The following is a 17,215-nucleotide window of genomic DNA, read 5'->3' on the forward strand; positions in this document are numbered from 1 at the left end:
GATGGAGGTAGGGACCCTCTTGTTCTCAGCCATGGGCTGTGCCACTATGTCTTCCTTGCTCTGTTCAACTACCAAATAACACTGTGGATTTCCCTGATTTCCTTACACCCAAAGTGAATCAAAGAACATTTTCTCAATGTCTCTCCTCTATTCATGTTATCTACCTTTTTGTTCCAAATTCTACCCTCAATGGGCAAACACACACTCACATACACACAGTCACAGGCTCATGTTCCATCAACCTTTACTAGGTGATGAATTCTTTTATCACATTCTGCTGTTCAACATTTACTAATTTTAGAACTATTGGCATTGTCATAGTCATAGCAATTATCAAGCAACAAGAAGAACATCATTCATCATTTTTTGAGATACATTATGAGCCAGGTTTAATATATACTGTCTTATTTAATTCTTACACAGGTATTGAACATTAGATATCACCAGCTTTATTTGACAGGTGCAGTTCAGGGAGGACTCTGTCCCAGAGGACATAGCTAGAGACTGGTAGAACCGGGACTGTCAATTCCCAAAGCCTTGACTGCTTATACATCATTACAATATAATTTATCTCTACATCATTTTTTAAATTTTGAAAATTGAACTCTTGAAGAGATTAGAAGTTGTTCAGGGCAGAGTGAAGAACCAATGCCTCTGGTCCCTGTTAACCTCTACCATGTTATCCAACACTGATCCATTGTTCTGTCTTGACCTTCCTCCATCAGCCCCTAGTTTCTCACCTCCAAACATCCCTCCTTCCCATCTTCCCTTCCCCCAATCTTCTTCCCCTTCTTCCATCACACCATTCTTATCTCCTTTCCACTCCCTCTCCTTACCTCCCTCCTCTGTTGTTCTTCCACCCTCCTATGCCCTGTCTCTCCAATGCCCATCCTACACTACCCATGCACACACACATAATTTACAGGGAACTTAAAATACTCCAGGTGGTGTGTTCTGTTCATTCCATGAGTAAATTTATTCAATTATCGCAATGCTTTTATTAGATATTACATATATGGAAATCAACCCATATATATAAAGATTAAGTAACAAACCCAAAGCCATACAGTGTGTGAGTGGTGAAGCCAGAATCTGAACCCCAGAAATTTTATACTATATCACTCTATCTGAATATTGTGCTGTACTTAAAAATATTTGACTCAGTAGAAATCTAATAAATACAAATGAAAGCAACAAGATGTTGGTTCCTCTAACCCCCAACTAAATACACAAAAGTTATATATATTAAAAAATTACAGTGTTCGACAATTGGTGACTGTGCAATGATTCAGAAATCCTTACATTATGGGAGTGCAACTGGCACAGTAGTTTTGGAAAACAGTTTAATATCATATCAAGAACACATTAAAACTCCATATGGTTTGGCCTAGTCTTTCTCTTCCAGGAATCTATTCTAAGAAGCCAGTACAAAAAAAAAAAGAAAAAAAAAACACAAAAAGATTTGTCTGCCGAAACACTCTTCTGAGCAGGAAAAACAAAAGGAGGCAATGTAAATATTTGTCAATGAGGTAAATCATTAAGTAAAATGTGACAAATCCAAATCCCAAAATGTATTGCAACCATTAAAATAATATAATTTTAACCTTTTTGTTATGATATATAGCACACTTACAGAAAAGTCCACAAAAACTAAAAGCAGAACTTCATGATTGATTGTAAAGACAATACTCATGTGTCCACTATGCAGATCCAGAAATGGGCCAGCATTCCAGAAGTTTCCCTCCTTCCCGATCACCACTTCTTCTGATCTTGTTCTTATTAGCCCCTTGCTTCTCTGACGAAGGACGCAACCCTAAACGAGGTAGCTTAATTGTTCTTGTTTTTGAGCCCTATATAAATGAATCACAGTCTGTACGTATTTATTGTGTCTGGCTTTTTTTAGTCACTGTTTATTTATCCATTCCACTGCTGATGCAATTTGGGCTATTTCCAAGTTTTGAGCTGTTAAAAACAAAACAATGCTACTGTGAATATTCATGAACTTCTGTCCTGGTGCACTTGAGCACACAATTTTGTATCTCTGTTGCTATCTGTATTTATGCCATTACTAGGTCATATGACCTAGTAATATATATCTTCATGTATATCTTATGTATATCTTCAACTAGACTACATGCTGACAAACTATTTTTCAAAGCAACTGCATCAATTTATTCTCTAGCCAGCAGAGTTTTAAAGTTCCTAGTGCTCAATTCTCTTGCCAAATCTGTATACTGTTATTAAGGATCTATTTAAGTCTTGGTTTCTTGGGGTTTGCTTTGTTTTGTTTTATTTTAATATATGGGTGTTCTTTATACATTCTCAATGCAGGCCATTTTGGGTCTATGTCTTGAAACATCTTCTTCCATATGTGATTTGCTGTTCCACTCTCTTAATGGTAACTTCTGAATAATCAAAGTTGTTCTTTTTGATATAGTACAATTTATTGATATTTTCATTTTTTGTTTCTTATGTTTTAAAAAAAATCTTTTCCTTCTGTAAGTATTCAGGAGAATAGTTTCTTATATTGTCTTCTAAAATGTCTATAATATTTTTTCTTGAATTATGACTATGATCCAATTTAAGTTGATTTTAAGTATAGGGAGAGGTAGGGATTTTAAATCACTTTTTTTCCATGTAGATACCCACTTGTCCCATGGCCTCCATTAAAAAGCCCCTTCCTTACTATCCTAGAGTGTCATCTTTTATAAATAAATTATGTTTTCAGATTTCTGTTTTACGTCATTGGCCTAATTATCTATTCTAATCTTAGCCTTAATAATACCTTTAACCCTGTAAGCTCTTTAAAATTCTAACCCTAATCCAAATATTAAACCTAGTCCTAACCTTAACTCTAACCCTAATCCCAACACTAATCGTCACCTTAACCAAGGCTAGCAAAACAATAGCCCCAAACTTAGATCTAACTCTAATCCAAATTAAATCTAATCTAAATACAGACCCCACATTTAAAGCTAACCTTAATTTAAAGATCACTGTAAGCCTCTTCCTAACTTTCCACCTAAACCTAACACTTACCTTAACCCTACACCCAACTATAAAACTAATCCTAGCTTTCTGAGATTATTGAACTTTTCTTTATGGTCCGTATAAAGTCAATTTTTATAAATGCCCATGTCAGCTGAAAGGAATGTATTTTTTGAAATTGTTGGATGTTGTGTTCCACATATAGCTATGAGGTCAAATTTATTAAACATATTGTTCAAATCTTCTCCATTTTATTGATTTTTGCCTGCTTTTTCTATCTGAGAGAGATGTATTAAAATTCCCCATGCATGACTTCAGCCCTACCACTTATCCTATTTTTGATGAAAATTTACTATCCAACCCTATCTAATTATTGGTCAATATGAGTATGTGTGTGTGTGTGTGTGTGTGTGTGTGTGTGTGTGTGTATTGGAGGGAAGGGAGATGTAGCAGAGGAAGGACGAGCTGCTTCCTCTTTCAGAATCATCAGCTGCCACGTGAACAAGTGTGTGCTCGCCAAATGAATGGTGAGACCACGTGGGAGCAAAGCAGAGGCTCTCCATGACCAGTCAGCCCCTAGCCAAATGCCAAACAGTGAGACGGCCCTCGCAACATCAGCAGAATTGTCTTTCTAACCTATAGCTGACTGCATACACACGTGAAGAAGTCCAGGTAAAGTCAGCCCAAACTGAAAATCCACCAAATCATGAACAATGGTAAATGCTTACTGGATTTAGTCACAGCATTTGCAGTAGCTTAGGATGCATTAGCTAACTGATACAGTATTCATAGCAATGGTATTTTGTGATATTTTAAAATAGAACTTAACAAATTTCAGTTCAGGCTGCTATAGCAGAATACGAGAGATTGGGTGGCTTAAACAGAAAACATTTATTTCTCGTAGCTCTGGAGGCTGGAAGCCCCAAGTCAGGGTGCCAGCATGGTCAGGTTCTTTCTGTGGGCCCTCCCTCGTCTTGGTTCACAGATGACTGTCTTCTCATGGTATCTTCACAAGGGAGGGGAGGTAGCGGGGAGAGAGACACAGAGAGTCTCTTCTTATAAAAACACTAATCTCATCACGAAGGCTCCACTCTCATGAACAAATTACCTCCCAAAGGCTCCTTTTTCAAATCTTATCATATTAGGGATTAAGGTTTCAACATATGATTTTGAGGGGACAAATGCAGTCCCTGGGAGGTGGGTTCCTCACAGATGTACTTATATTTGCAAATCTCCCTGCCTAACATTGTGTGAAACAAAGGCTAGATTTTCACCCATTTCACCCTGAACATTTAAGACCATTCAGCTACCCACTTCAGATAATAGCCACACAGTTAGCTAGGTCACTGTTAACGTGCCACCAACCTCTAATCAAAATCCTAATGTTAGAAAAGTCCCATCTTATGCTGTAGGAGTCGAAGGCAATTTTCCAGAGATCTCTAAAGTCCTCAAAGAACACATTTTTAAATTTCAGCTTTCACCTGTGTCATATTCTGATACTGCATGTGTTTATTGGAGACTGATTCCTCCCTTTTTAACTAATGAAATACTCCCACAAATCAGGAGCCATATGCCTTATTGGGTTGTGGTAACATTTTAAAATATGTGTTAATAGAAAATACTAAGAAAAAGAAGAAAAAAGAAACTCAGTTAAATATTTAATGTCACTTCTAGCAATTGTTTCCATTTCTTGGAAAAACTCCTAGTATAATAAATGAAGCAAACATTTTCGTCATACATGCATTTATTATTTCCACATGGTGTGTGTATGTGTAGTATGTGCAATTATGTTTGCTTTCAAATTAGAAATGCTTTTAAATCTCACACAAGGAGTCATTTCTCTTTCATCAGGGGGCCCTGCCAGCCAGGATTTTCTCACGGAAACTGGAGAGACCCAGAGCAGCTCTACAACTTTGCTCCTTGGAGAATTAGGGTCATATCTTTGGTACTTTCATAGTTTCTTTTGTTTTTTTGAACCATGAAGGAATGCGTCTGTGTCCGATTCAGTGATTTCCATGTTCTTATCCATCCATCTTTCTTTCTTTCTGTTTTCCAAGTTGTCCTCATCCTTCAAGGGTATTTCTCTTGCCCTCGTGATGTCTACCCACCGAGAACCTATTTGTGCTATGTTCCTTGAAACACTGCATCCATGGGCCTTGCCAGGATAAATGGCATTGCCTTGTGTCCCTGCTTCTCAGTGAGTAGAGCGAAGGGCCACCACTCTGAGTAAGCAGGCTGAGGCATCACTCCACAGCTGCACTAGCGTTCAGGAGTGCAAGCTTCAAGTTACATAGGCTTTCATCGGGACACTTCCTTTGTGACCCTGGAGTTCCTCAACTTGATTTTCTCATTTGTCAAAAGAGGTACTAATAGCTGCATGGCAAGATTGTTCTGAGACAGAAAAATAATATTCTGAAAAGTAATAGTATAAATTAATAAAAAGGGAGTTTTTAATTAGTAATAGCAGTGTTGGTGTAGGGATACTTTTTCTTTTTTTCTTTTTTGTACAGTAAAATATCAAAAAGACATATATTTCCTGGGCTACACATTGAAATCTGTTACTTCACTGAGTTGACGGACAGTGCAGCCAGAGAATGGAAGTGCATTCCAGAGGCAACATACTATACATTCAGGGTTCTGGGAAAGTTTTACCATTCTAGAAACTCTCTCTTTAATATCTTCATTGAATTTTTCATAAGAAGTATCTGTACTTCCTGAAACTGCTTTCCTGAAACCTTCTATTTACTCTGTAGTTGCATGCCTCCACTGATTACAAACATTATGCCATCCAAATCACTAAGCCCAATGGATGTGTTTTGTGTTCTTACCTGAGCTCTCCCATTTGACAGTTGACTCTTACTTTTTCTTAACCATTTTAACCATTTTTAAGCATAGAGTTCAGTGGCATTAGTACATTCACATTATTACACAACCATCACCACCACCTATATCCAGAACTTTTTTCATCTTGCAAAACTGAAACTCTGTAACCCATTACACAATAACTCCCTACTCACCCCTCCCCTAAGCCCCCTGGCAACCACTATTCTGCTTTCTGTCTCCATGAATTTGATTGCTCTCGGTACCCTATACGTAGAATCATACCATAGTTGTCCTTTTGTAAGTGGCTTATTCTTATAGAATGTGTCAGAATTTCCTTTATTTTTAAGGCCAAATAATATTCTCTATGTGCATATACCACATTTTGTTTATACATTCATCCATCAGTGGAAATTTGGGTTGTTTCTCTCTTTTGGCTATTGCGACTAATGTTGCTATGAACATGGTGCACAAATACCAGTTGAGTCGCTGCTCATAATTAATTCTTTTGGGTACATTCTCAGAAGAGGACTTGCTATATCATATTGTAAATCTGTTTTTATTTCTATAAAACTGTATACAGTCTTCAGTAACAGCTACATCATTGTACATTCCCACCAGCAGTACATAAAGATTCTAATTTTCACATGTCTTTGCTAACACTATTTTCTGTAGTCTTTGTGTGTGTCTTTTTTTTTTTTTTTTTTTTGATAGTAGCCATCCTAGTAGGTTGAAGTGGTATCTTGTTTTGGTTTTGATTTTGATTTGCCTTTTCCTAATGGTTAGCATCTTTTTATGTGTCTGTTTGTCATCATGTATATTATCTCCTTTAAAGAAATAATGTCTATTCAAGTCATGCCCATGCTCAAATCAGGTTGTTAGGGATTTTTTTTGTCGTTGTTGAGTTATAGGATTTATTTATATATTGTGAATATTAACCATTTGTCAGATATGATTTGCAAATGTTTTCTCCTCTTCTGTGGGTTGCCTTTTTACTATTTTCACCCTGTTAATAATGTTCCTTAATGCACAAAAACCTTAATTTGTTGTTGTAGTAGAGAAACCACATAACGTGACATCTATCACCTTGACACAGTTTTAAGTGTACAGTACCTTGTTTACTATAAACACAATGGCATACAGTAGATCTCTAGAACTTTTTCACCTTTTATACTGAAACTTTCTATCCATTGAACAGCAAGACTCCAATTTCCCTTCTCCTTAGCCTTGGGCAGCCACTATTCTATTCTTTGCTTGTAAAACTTTGACTACTTTAATCGCTTCTCGGCCTTTTGGCTAAGATCAAGTGTAAAACTTTGACTACTTTAGTCACTTTATATAAAGGAAATCATTCAGTATTTGCCTTCTGTAATTGGCTTCTTTAACTTAACCTAATATCCTTAATATTTAACCATGTTGTCAGTTATGAGATTTTTTTCTATTTTAAGGCTGAATTATGTTCCATTGTGTGCATATACTACATTTTCTTTATCTATTCATCCACTGATGGACACTTAAGTTGCTTCCACATCTTGGCTATTATAAATAATGCTTCAATGAAATGGGAGTCATCCCATTCAGCAATCAGATACCTCTTTGAGATCTTGATTTCAATTCTTTTGGATACATATCCAGAAGTGAGATTGCTGGATCATATGGTAGTTTTATATTTACTTTTTTTAGGAAACTCCATACTATACTCCATAATGGCTATTCAATTTTACATTCCCACCAATAGTGCACAAGTGTTTCAATTTTCCATATCTTTGCAAAACTTATTATTGTTATTATTTTTATAATGGCCATACTAGCAGGTGTGGGGTGATATCTCACCATGGTTTTGATTTTCATTTCCATGATGATTAGGGATGTTGACCATCTTTTCATGTATCTGTTGGCCATGGGTTTGTCTTCTTTGGAGAAATATCTACACCCATTTTTTAGTTGGGTTATTTGTTTCTTTAATACTGAGTTGTAGAAATTCTTTATATATTATGGAATTAACTCCTTATCAGATATGTAGTTTGCAAATGTTTTCTCTCATTTCCTAGGTTGCCATTTCATGCTATTGTTTTCTTTGTTGTGCAGAACATTTTAGTTTGATGTAGTCCCACTTGCCTATTTTTGTTTTTGTTCATTGTACTTTTGGTGTCATGTCCAAAAAATCATGGCAAAGATCAATGTCATGGAATTTTCCTTCATGTTTTCTTTTGGAAATTTACAATTTTGGGGTTTATTTCTGGACAGTTTATTCTATTTCATTGTTTTATATATCTTTATGGCAGTATGCCATTTTTTAATTATTGCATCTTTGTAGTAAGTTTTGAAATCAAGAAGTGTGAGACCCCAACTTTGTTGTTCTTTTTAATTTGGGGTCCCTTGAGATTCCACTTAAATTTTAGGATATATTTTTCTATTTCTGCATAAAATATCATTAGGATTTTTGTAGCGATTGTATTAAATCTGCAGATCACTTTGGATTCTTGATACCCAGATCCCTTGAAAATCTAAAATACAATGATGATGATGATGATGATGAAGATGAGGATTATGACATCAATAAAGAATACTTTGATTATAATGACCAAATCCATCTTACAAGATATATCTTCCTTTAAGCAGCTTCATATCTGATATTTTTCTAAGTTATCATTGGGAACAAATGTAACTTTATTCACTATTATAGAGTCAAGGAAGGACAACATTTGCTAGCCAAGGTCTTTTAGCAAGTTTAACATTTAGAAACCTAAGACTGGAAGATGATAGGCCAAATAAAACCTTAATATGACAAATGCTCGCCTGTTCAATGGTTAGCTTCACCATATTTAAAGATGTTGTTCAAGTCCATGACCTTGGAGCCACTCCTGAATGCTCTCTTTCTCATACCCATCATCCAATCTATCAAGAAACCCTATTGGTGTTAGCTTAAAAATAGATTCAAAATCTGACCACTTATCACCACTGCCATTCCTACCACTCTAGTCCAGGCCTCAATAATCTGTCCTCTAGGTTACTAGGAAAGCCTCTCAGGTGGTTGAATTGCTTCTGTTCTACCACAGTGGCCAAAGTTGTCCTTTTAAGACATTAGTCAAATGATGTGACTCTATTCAAAACCCTCCAATGGATTCATGTTTTATTTGGAGCAAAAGTAAAAGGCCTTAACTTGTTCTGCCCAGTACATTTCTAAAATTATTCATCTGAACACATCTGTTACTCTTCCTGTCACCCTTTCTATCCTTGTTGCATTGGCCTTCTTCTCCATCCTTGGAAAAAAATAGACATGTTGCTTACCAGAGGGCCTTGGCACTGGCTGTTCATTCAGCTAGCAATGCCTTCCCAGATATCTGCGTAGCCAACTCCCTCCTCTCTTTCATGTCTCTGCCTAACAGTCAACTGCTCAATGAAACCTACTATTTAAAGTTGCAATCTGCACCTTCCCAGCCCTCCTTCCTAACACATGTTTAATCTTTGTTTTTCATTAATTCATAGCACCATATTCTCACATCCTGTGTGAAAACTACCCAGTGTATGGTCCTCTGACCAGCAGCATTGGTATCACCTGGGAGCTTGTTAGAAATGCAAATCTGGGGGCTCCACCCTGCACCTGTTGAATGAGAATCACCAGAGTGGGAACAAAGACCTGTGTTTTCACACACCTTCTAGTTTCCTATGTATGGTATTTCCACAGAAATATTGTTTCCTGTTCCTAACTTATCTATCACATTTATTATGCATTGCCTCTCCCAATAATATGCAAGCACCATAGGGCAGGGGTTCTTGTATATTTCATTCACTAAAGCACTTAGCACCAGATCTGGCACATAGTAGGCACTCAATAAATATTTGTTAAATGAGTAAATTCTGTAGTGCTTAATTTGAGAACAATTTACTGTTAACTTTTTCAAAAGTCAAGTTGTAAGGTATAATTTACATACACTAAAATGCAGTCACTTTAGGGGAACAATTCTACAAGTTTCGAAAAGTGCTTAGCATTGTGTAGTCACCACCACTAAGATACAGAGCAGTTTATCACCTGCAAATATTCCCTTGCTCCCCTTTGTAGTCAAACACCCCACACAACACAGTGACTATAGTTAATAACTGTATTGTAAATTTGAAAATTGCTAAGAGAGTAGATTGTAAGTGTTCTCACCAAAAATAAATGATAAATATGTGAGGTAAAACAAAACAAAACATCCTGCCTATATACCCAGCTCCTGGTAACCACTGGTGTTTTCTGTTTCTATAGTTTTCCATTTTCCAGGATGTTAAGTAAGTGAAATTATACAGTGTATACCTCTTTGGGTCTGGCTTTTCTAACTTGGCATACAGCATCTGTGATTCTCCGTGTTGTTGCAGGTATTAATAATTTCTTCTTTCAGCATTCCATTGTACGGATGTAACACAATCTGGTTAAATATTATAACATAGTTTGGTTAAACATTCACCAGCCAAAAGACCTTTGTGTTGTTTTCAGTTTTTGGTGATTATGAATGAAGGTACTATAAACATTTACATACAAGTATTTGTGTGCACATGAATTTTTATTTCTCTTGAGTAAGTACCTAAGAGACAGATGGTTGATCGTATGATAAGTGTATGTTTAACTTTGTAGGAAACTGCCAAACTACTTTCCAGAGGCTTGTACCACTTTGCATTCCCACCAGCAATCTATGTATGAGAATCTCAGTTGTTCTGAATCCTTGCTAGCATTCACTATTGTCAATTTTATAATAATAACTATGGTGATAGTGATGATGACTATGATGTTGTTGACAATTTTAGGTGTTCTAACAAGTGGATATTGTTATCTCTTTGTGGATTTACTTTTGTATTTTCCTACTAACTAATGATACTGAGCACCTTCTTGTGGCTTAAGTGGTATCTATATATCTTCTTTGTTGAAGTTTGTGTTCAGATCTTTTGCTCACTTTTAAAAGTTGAATGATTTCTTTCTTTAATTTTTTTATTGTTGTGTTTTGAGAGTTCTTTATTTGTTATAGCTGTAAGTACTTTATCAGATATGTACTATACAAATATTTTCTCCTTGTCTGTGGCTTGTCTCTTTATTTCCTTGAAAGTGGCTTTTGAAGAGGAAATTTTTGGTTTCTATTAAATCCAATTTATCATTTATTATTTTCTGGTTAGTATTTTTGTGTAATGAATAAGAAATCTTTGCCTAACCCAAAGTCACAGAGTTTCCTTTTTTTCCCCTATGTTTTCTTGTAAAATTTTTACAGTTTTAAGTTCTAAGTTTAGGTCAAGTTCTATTTTTACAAAAAAATAGTTTTTTTTTGCATATAGATGGACATCCTATTGTTCCAGCATCATTTTTTGAAGATACTGTTAATATTTTAAGAGTATATGAATAATTTTAAATTCAGATGCCATGTGTGATTTCAAATGGTATATATAGGCTTTTTGTAACAGACCCATAAAACAAAATTAAATTTCTTTGATTAGCATACCAAATAAAATGTAACACAATCCTACTGTCCCAGTGTTATGGGAGGTCTTAATAAAACTTCAAGAGATGAGTAGGAGACTTTTAAGAAAAGAACCGATTCTAGAGAACCATTTATGAGAAATTATGAAATTAAAATACTCAAAATTTAAACCTGAAAGTTTTAGAAATGTAACATTTTATTAGTCAAAGCTCTTGGGGACAAACAAAATATATATATATATATACATATATATATATATATATACACATTTATATTTAAGTAGGGAAAAATGTATTGCAATACATTCTCAGAAAATGCAGAGACCCTGGAAAGCAGATTTAAATAAATATTCAGAGGCACAAGGGCCTGGCCAAGACCCAGCTCCAGAGGGGCCACTTGTACCATCACTGTGTTATACTGCCATGTCTGGACAGTTCCCCTATGCTACTGCCCTACATACTTGTCCCTGTGCTGCTAAGTTAATCATCTGTACACACTCATTGCAACATCACTGGACTATGCCATGACTGGACTGTGCCATGACTGCCACCATGGCTATCTGACTCTATACCTTTCCATCACTACCTCAAGATAGTGAGTCTAGGAGTGAGTCTCTGATTAATCACACACATCAGTCCCCAAGCACAGGATCTGGCGGACATAAAGTGATGAAAAGGAATATCCGTCTATCTTTGGCATTCATAATAGTGGGATTACTCCTGAATATAAAAGCTGTTTGGGTGATACAACACTGAAACCACAAATGTCCACCATAATGATTTTGGCAAATGCCTTAATTTTGCAAGTAAGGAAATTGCATTTAAAAACCAAATCCCGTTGAGACATTACAAGAAAAGAAGGCTTACCTGAAATGCACTTCATACAGCTCAAGTGCAGCCTATGTGACCCAATTCCCACCAAATGTAACTCTGAGACTAGCTTGATGTTTTTCACCAAAATATTTCCAGTTGCTCAAATTGGCACTAGAACAGACCTAGTGTGGCAACCTGTGAGGGTATTGAGAGGAACAAGAGGCTCACTTTTTAAGAAGAGTACTAGGATAACACCCTCTAAATATTAATACTCTCACTGTGCCTAGAAAAATTTGTTCTGGCACTGGTCAGCTAGAAGCATGTACAAATGCCTACTGGTGAACACACCTACCCCTCTTCCCAGGTAACTGTAGTCTTTAGCCAAAGTCTGGGAAAATAATATCAAATATGAATATTTTCTTACCAATTTTATATATCTTATAAAGAAGAAAAAACAATGTCTGGGGTTACTGTAGCTATTGCATAATTTAGTTTTACTATAGGACCATAGCTCAGGGTTGTGTGTCTCATTAATTCCGATTTTTTTTTTTCATCTTTGGATATGGCAGTTGATGCTGAAAGCTTCCCTGTTTTAGCAGACAAGCCTAGGCAAGTCTGTCTTCTTAGATGTTGGCTTTGATAAAGACTGGACAGCTTTGCTAATGGAAGTGATTTTTTCTTGGGTGGAATCAAACCAACAAAGCATTCAGCTTCATGTATCAGGGAAAGAATAAATTTGAAGACAGCCAAAAGTTAAGCAGATTTTATTCCCATTTTGCAAATGAGATGGCTGAGATCCAGAAAAGTTAAATATCTTGACAAAAGTCCCCAATCAAATAAGTGGTGGAAGTTTATTCTTTAAATCCAGTACACTACACATCTAGAATACCAAATGGTTTGTATCAGTCAGAATAGGGTGGGCTATATTGCAGTAACAAATATCCTCAAATCTCATTGTCACACATTAATGAAGGTTTTCTATTTCTAGCCCATGCTACTACTCTCAAGCAGTGGGCTGTGGATTTGTTTTATGCATCTTTATTTCCAAGCTCAGATTGCTTGAGATATATCTATCTGGATCATTACTGCAGAAGGAAAAAAAATTATGGAAAGGCACATGCTGGGTCCCCAAGCCTCTGCTAGGAACTATGCACATCACTTCTGCCCATTTCATGTCCAAAGCAACATGCCTGACCAAGCCTTGTCTCAAGGTGTGGGAAAAGTATAATCCATCTCAGAGATGAGCAACACATTTTGGGGAATAATATGATCTACCAATGTGCCTTTCAATGTGTGGTCTATAGATCAATATCACCTGGGAGCTTAAATGCATATTCTCAGACCTTGCCCCAACCCTACTAATCAGAGTCTGCATTTTAGTAAGAGATCCAGGTGATTTATATGCTATGAGAGTTTGAGAAACACTTGTCTAACAAACATATTGTTCAAATATTACTGTTAAATATTCAAAAACATTGGCACTAATTTGCTAATTTCTTATCCTAGTTACCTTTTCAATATTTTTCAGGAATTTATAGGAAGGCTGAGAATACAGAATAGGATATATAACTTTATCTACACATTTCCCTTAAGCCCTTGATTTAGAGTTTAGGATAAAGTAGAAATGTTCCTTTCCTTAGGTATAACTTTGCCTTAGGTATAACCTTAGGCACCTATGTAGTCAGATTCGATACTTGAGTGGTCAACCATACACTTCATAAATTCCATAGGGTATACTCAGGGCGATCAATTTTTGCTCGAAAAATTTTGCTAGGCCTCTGTTTATTTAAGAAAAAAATGTGTAGACTGTAAGGTGACAACTGCTCTAACACTGATGCTCTGCATGGACACAACTAAAGGACATTCTGATCACAGCTTGCAAGTTCTGTGTTTGAGTCTTTTGGATTCTTGAGTCATGGGTAAAAGGAAAGGCTAGATTTACAGTTCTAGGGAAGTCTCTGAAAGTATACATGTGGATACTAGCAGGAACTTTTGAGTGACAAGAACATACCTGGTCAGGCAAAAGGTCCTAAAGGGGAGAAAGAATTATCCTAAACATTCATTGTTAATACTTGATTTGCCACCTGCCGACCCACTGAAGACTGATAGTACTCTAGGTACTTGGTGGGCCCAATGGCCCTTTATTTTATTTGAGTTGATGGTGAAGAGGTTCCAATCAAAAAAGAAAGAGTATCATTTCAGTGTATAGAGCAGAAGAGGCCTGGCCTTTGCCCTTTACCCTTTGGTTAGCCATTTGACCTTTTCTGGCCCAGGACTAGAAAAACCTTCATATTCCAACTGGTTCTGTGACTATCATAAACCTACTGAACTTCAAGAAGAATTCCTCATTTTCTGTCAGTTTTATTGATTGGCTTGTATTTAAGATTTCTTTTGAACAATATATTCTACAACTAGATAAAAACAAGACCTCCATAGTCCCTTCTTACTATAGTATAAGAGTCACAATTTTCCATCAGCATGAAGGATCACATTGTAGTGATGGCTAAGATGATGTTTTTACCTGCTGCACTTCATGAGAGAAAATAGAAGTCCGCTTAACAATTAAGAATATTGATTACCTCCAGAAATATATAGAGTTTTAGAAATAATCAGCTTCTACTTAGGGTAATAACAGCAGGGGGATTTAAGCAATTACATGAACAACATAAGTGGTGGTTAATGTATGGGCTTTAGGCTGAGTCCTGACTCTGCTGTTTACTCACTAGTGACTCTGGCTAATATCATTATCTTTTTATTTACAGTTTCCTTTGTCATATAATGCAAATATAATAGTGCATAACTTGTTAAGATTGTTATGAGGAGCAAGTGAGGTACTGCATATGAATCATTTAACAGAATTGTTGGCACATAGTATATACTCAATATGTCCTTGTAATTATTATTTTAACTGCTATTAATGAAATTATAATATTGATAGAAGAATATTGATTACTACATGTTATGGATCGAATTGTGTCCTTTCTCCTCCTGTGACTTAAAGATATGGTGATGTCCTACCTAACCTTTAGTACCTCAGAATGTAACCTTACTTGGGAATAGGGTCATTGCAGGTACAGATGTAATTTCTAAAGCTAGGTCATAGTGGAGTAGGATGAGTCCCTGATCCAATACAACTGATATTATAAGAAGATGGAGATAAGGAGAGATTACCATATGACCAAAAGCAGAGATTGAAGTTAATGCAGCTACAGTCAAGGACTGTCAAGGACTGTCAAGGACAGTCAAGGACTGTCAAAGATTGCAAGCAAACCACGAGAAGCTAGCAAGAGGCAGGGAGGGACTCCCCTACATATTTCCAGGGAATCATGATCCTGCTAAACTTGATTATTTTTTTACTTCTAGCCTCTAGAACTGTGATGAAATAAAGTTCTGTTATTTTAAGATACCCAGTTTGTGGTACTTTGGGAGGGCGGCCCTAAGAAACTAACATATTGTATGTATTATCAGCTTTCCATGCAAAATAAACTTGGTATTTTACTCAGAAGGCCTCAGTTTTGTTCTTGATCCTCAGACTCACTGGTTGTGAAAATTTGGACAACTTTCTTGACTCCAGTGAGTCTCAATTTTCATATATACACATTATATATACATATATGAGTTATGAATATGATATGAGATATAAAAATGATAGGGTAAGGGGTATATAGATAACTTGTACAGAAGAAGAAAGAAAAAATAAATACAATTAGATTCTGAAGTAATCTGGCTAAGCCTTGAAATGATTATGGGTCACATGCCTGTGATAGATGTTACATGAATAACCCTCACAGAATCACACCTCTTTGTATCCATTCCCTTGTATAATTCCTTCCCATATTGATTCTGGGATTGACCATGTGAATAGTTTGGGCCAATGGGACTGCAACTAACATGTTGCAAGCAGAAGTGTGCACCTGGGGCTTATACTCTTAGAATGCTGCTGTCATGTAGAAAAGCCCAGGTTGGCTACTGGAGATGCACAACCCAGCCACTAGCCAGCAGTCCACACCAACCACCAGACCTGTGGATGAGACCATCTTAGACTCTTCATCTAAGTTGATCTGACAGATAACCCAGGCCACATTAGTGACTGAAATGTGACCAGCAGAAGAACTCCTCAGCAGAGCCCAGCCCTAATTGCTGACCCACAAAATTGTGAACAAATAAGATGAGGTTGTTGTTTTAAGCCACTAAGTTTTAGTATGACTTGTTATACAACAATAGTAACTAATACACAGGCAAAATAAATAAATAAAAAGCCATCACATACATAGCCTTCAACCTTCAGAGCACTATTGAGTTTATGACTGAGCTGTGTAGGGTTTTCTCCTGCTTCCACAAAATAAGGACTGAAGTCAAGTGGAAGCAACTCCATGTCCAGAGTAGTATAAAGTAGGCCTCAATGCCAAATTCAGTGATTTTCATCCCTCTTCTCGTGTTCTTGTAATGGTCTTCATGTTTATCAAATTTTTACATGTACTTTTCTATTTGATATTCATAGTACTTCTATAAAGTATATATTTTCCTTCCTTACAATGAAGATAGTAAGGCCACAGAGAACTCTGATGACTTGGCAAAGATAATATGACTGTAAACTTGAGGATAATCCAAAAATTTTAAATAATTTTCCCTAATGCACTATTTATTTCATGACTACCTAGTTCACCTAATTCGTGAATCTTTTACTAAAGTTGAAAAAGGAAGAAAATACATATAAATTGACCATTGATGGGTCATAGGTACAAAGGCCAACCCCAGACACTAATAAGAAGACCATAGTCATGGTAAATACTTCATTAAATTCTTAATTATATGAGTCCATATTTCCTCATGGCTATCTACCTATTGCTTTCTTTGTTTTCTCCACATTCTAGCCGTATCATGTGGAAAATTTGCTGGAAATGGGAATTCACATTACTTATGATACTATATTCCTCTGCTACTGAAAGATCTCAATTTCATAATACAACTTTTATAGACAAAAAGGAACCGTTGAAATATAGGGTGAAGTTCCCACTTGCAGAGCAGAGTGGAAGTCTTTTTTGTGGTTTCTAAAATATGACAACATTTAAACACTGAATGATCAAACTGGTGTTTGAATGTCTCTGAAACAGACTTCTTAGTGTGTGCACTAAATGCTTTTACCTT

Source organism: Microcebus murinus, chromosome 16 (assembly GCF_040939455.1).
Source record: "Microcebus murinus isolate Inina chromosome 16, M.murinus_Inina_mat1.0, whole genome shotgun sequence".
Classification (NCBI taxonomy): Eukaryota; Metazoa; Chordata; class Mammalia; order Primates; family Cheirogaleidae; genus Microcebus; species Microcebus murinus.